The sequence below is a fragment of the Lampetra fluviatilis genome, chromosome 69, assembly GCF_964198595.1.
Source record: "Lampetra fluviatilis chromosome 69, kcLamFluv1.1, whole genome shotgun sequence".
Lineage (NCBI taxonomy): Eukaryota > Metazoa > Chordata > Hyperoartia > Petromyzontiformes > Petromyzontidae > Lampetra > Lampetra fluviatilis.
The window spans coordinates 6,033,888-6,037,849 of record NC_136343.1 but is presented as its reverse complement, the minus strand read 5'-3'; the positions used below and the strand labels follow the sequence as shown (position 1 = coordinate 6,037,849).

Here is a 3,962-nt window from a genome sequence, read left to right as displayed (position 1 = left end):
CTTTATATTAAGTTCGCTTGCTTGCTTGCTTGCGTGCTTGCTTGCTTGCTTGCGTGCTTGCTTGCTTGCGTGCTTGCTTGCTTGCGTGCTTGCTTGCTTGCTTACGACCGTGCAAATCTTTCGGTCGTTTTTTAACCCACTTCCCGTGATCCAATCGAGCTGACATTTTGCACACAGACTCGTTGTGCGTGACGATTAATGTTCGTGAAAAAATGTTTCCAAAATTTTACACTTTTTAGGGAAAAAAATTAAATATTTATTTACCAATTGCTTAATGCTGGCACACAATCATCTGACCCATAGGTGGCAGCCATCTCAAGCCAGAGGACGAGAGTACTCTAGCCGCCCCGATGCCACGCATATAAATAATTTATAGTGAAACACTTTTTTTTACGGGTTAATTTTTAAAATCCTTTGTATTGAGTTCGCTTGCTTGTGCGCTTACGACCGTGCAAATCTTTCGGTCGTTTTTAACCCACTTCTCGTGATCGAATCGAGCTGACATTTTCCACACAGACTCGTTGTGCGTGACAATTGATTTTCGTGAAAAAAAAAATTCCCAAATTTTCCACTTTTTAGGAAAAAAAAAAATGTCACTAACACAATCATATATTTTTCCTAAGCACAGAAATTTATTCAAGAAAACAACAAATATGTAAAATATAAACAATCATACAAAAACTGAAAACCTTATAATGCTTATATACGACTTTCCTTATATTTAATTTAAAATACCAATGTGATAAAAATGAAACTCTTACTCAAGAAAAACAGAAATGAATAATAAAATAAACCGATGCCACGCATATAAAGGATTTATAGTGAAAAACTTTGTTTTTACTGGTTAATTTTTTTGTATGTAAGGTGCACATGGCCTGGCACAAGCGTCGTGGTGACGTCACCGCCACCTAGTGGCGAATGGCGGTTGTTGTTGTGGTGTGACAGAGTGACGTCACAGCGCGATGACGTCAGTCAGCAGGCGTGCGTAATGACGTCATCGCGCGATGACGTCATTGCGCACAGTGGCGGCAGGCGACGGGCGCGGGGGGGGCTTCGCGTGACGTCATCAGCGTGCCGCGAACTCTCGCGGCTGGACACAGAAACAGACCACGTGGTGAGCATGGCGAGTGTGTCTCTGTGTGTGTCTCTGTGTGTGTGTGTCTATGTGTGTCTGTGTGTGTCTGTGTGTGTGTGTCTGTGTGTGTCTGTGTGTGTCTGTGTGTGTGTGTCTGTGTGTGTGTCTGTGTGTGTGTTTGTGTGTCTGTGTGTGTGTCTGTGTGTGTCTGTGTGTCTGTGTGTGTCTGTGTGTGTGTCTGTGTGTGTGTGTGTGTGTCTGTGTGTGTGTGTCTGTGTGTGTCTGTGTGTGTGTGTCTGTGTGTGTCTGTGTGTGTCTGTCTGTGTGTGTGTATCTGTGTGTGTCTGTGTCTCTGTGTGTGTGTGTCATTGTGTGTGTGTTTGTGTGTCTGTGTGTGTGTCTGTGTGTGTCTGTGTGTCTGTGTGTGTCTGTGTGTGTGTCTCTGTGTGTGTCTCTGTGTGTGTGTGTCTGTGTCTCTCTGTCTCACTCCCCGTGTCTCTGTGTGTCTCTGTCTCGCCCCCCGTGTCTCTGTGTGTGTGTCTGTGTCTCTCTGTCTCACTCCCCGTGTCTCTGTCTCTCTCCACGTGTCTCTGTGTAGATGGATTCCAAAGAGGTTCAGGACATCTTAGCTCAGAACCCGGAGCTCCAAGTGGTGACGGGGGAGGGAGGGAGAGTGCGGGTCCGTGACTCATTCACTCATTCATTCACCCACTCAATCATTCACCCACTCACTCAATCATTCACTCACTCATTCACTCACTCAATCATTCACTCACTCAATCATTCATTCATTCACTCACTCATTCACTCACTCATTCATTCACTCACTCAATCATTCACCCACTCACTCATTCACCCACTCAATCATTCACCCACTCAATCATTCACCCACTCACTCATTCACTCACTCACTCACTCATTCACTCACTCAATCATTCACCCACTCAATCATTCACTCACTCAATCATTCACCCACTCACTCATTCATTCACTCACTCAATCATTCACCCACTCACTCATTCACCCACTCAATCATTCACCCACTCACTCATTCACTCACTCACTCACTCATTCACTCACTCAATCATTCACCCACTCAATCATTCACTCACTCAATCATTCACCCACTCACTCATTCATTCACTCACTCAATCATTCACCCACTCAATCATTCACTCACTCACTCATTCACTCACTAAATCATTCACCCACTCAATCATTCACTCACTCAATCATTCACTCACTCAATCATTCACTCACTCACTCATTCACTCACTCAATCATTCACTCATTCACTCACTCATTCACTCACTCACTCATTCACTCACTCATTCACCCACTCACTCACTCATTCATTCACTCAATCATTCACTCACTCATTCACTCACTCATTCACTCACTCAATCATTCACTCACTCACTCATTCACTCACTCAATCATTCACTCATTCACTCACTCATTCACTCACTCACTCATTCACTCACTCATTCACCCACTCACTCACTCATTCATTCACTCAATCATTCACTCACTCATTCACTCACTCATTCACTCACTCAATCATTCACTCACTCACTCATTCACTCACTCACTCATTCACTCACTCAATCATTCACCCACTCACTCATTCATTCACTCAATCATTCACTCACTCAATCATTCACTCACTCATTCACTCACTCATTCACCCACTCACTCATTCACCCACTCAATCATGCACCCACTCACTCATTCACTCACTCAATCATTCACCCACTCACTCATTCATTCACTCACTCAATCATTTACCCACTCACTCATTCATTCACTCAATCATTCACCCACTCACTCATTCACTCACTCAATCATTCACCCACTCAATCATTCACCCACTCACTCATTCATTCACTCACTCAATCATTCACCCACTCACTCATTCACTCAATCAATCATTCACCCACTCAATCATTCACCCACTCAATCATTCACCCACTCACTCATTCACTCACTCACTCAATCATTCACCCACTCAATCATTCACCCACTCACTCATTCATTCACTCACTCAATCATTCACCCACTCAATCATTCACTCATTCACTCATTCACTCACTCACTCATTCACTCACTCAATCATTCACTCACTCACTCATTCATTCACTCACTCAATCATTCACTCACTCACTCATTCACTCACTCAATCATTCACTCATTCACTCACTCATTCACTCACTCACTCATTCACTCACTCATTCACCCACTCACTCACTCATTCATTCACTCAATCATTCACTCACTCATTCACTCACTCATTCACTCACTCAATCATTCACTCACTCACTCATTCACTCACTCACTCATTCACTCACTCAATCATTCACCCACTCACTCATTCATTCACTCAATCATTCACTCACTCAATCATTCACTCACTCATTCATTCACTCACTCAATCATTCACCCACTCAATCATTCACCCACTCACTCATTCATTCACTCAATCATTCACTCACTCAATCATTCACTCACTCAATCATGCACCCACTCACTCATTCACTCACTCAATCATTCACCCACTCACTCATTCACCCACTCAATCATGCACCCACTCACTCATTCACTCACTCAATCATTCACCCACTCACTCATTCATTCACTCACTCAATCATTTACCCACTCACTCATTCATTCACTCAATCATTCACCCACTCACTCATTCACTCACTCAATCATTCACCCACTCACTCATTCACCCACTCAATCATTCACCCACTCACTCATTCATTCACTCACTCAATCATTCACCCACTCACTCATTCACTCAATCAATCATTCACCCACTCAATCATTCACCCACTCACTCATTCATTCACTCACTCAATCATTCACCCACTCACTCATTCACTCA

The 3,962-nt window shown here is 43.4% G+C and overlaps 1 long non-coding RNA gene across 2 annotated transcripts in view; it reads left to right on the top strand.

The window, feature by feature from the left end:
* Positions 1–1,029: 1,029 nt before the first annotated feature.
* LOC144952627 (uncharacterized) overlaps positions 1,030–3,962 on the top strand; it is an 18,103-nt gene continuing 15,170 nt past the window's right edge. For both annotated transcript variants that reach the window (XR_013640655.1, XR_013640654.1), the window contains exons 1-2: positions 1,030–1,114; positions 1,674–1,754. This is a non-coding gene — a long non-coding RNA (uncharacterized LOC144952627). The remainder of the gene's footprint in view (positions 1,115–1,673; positions 1,755–3,962) is intronic.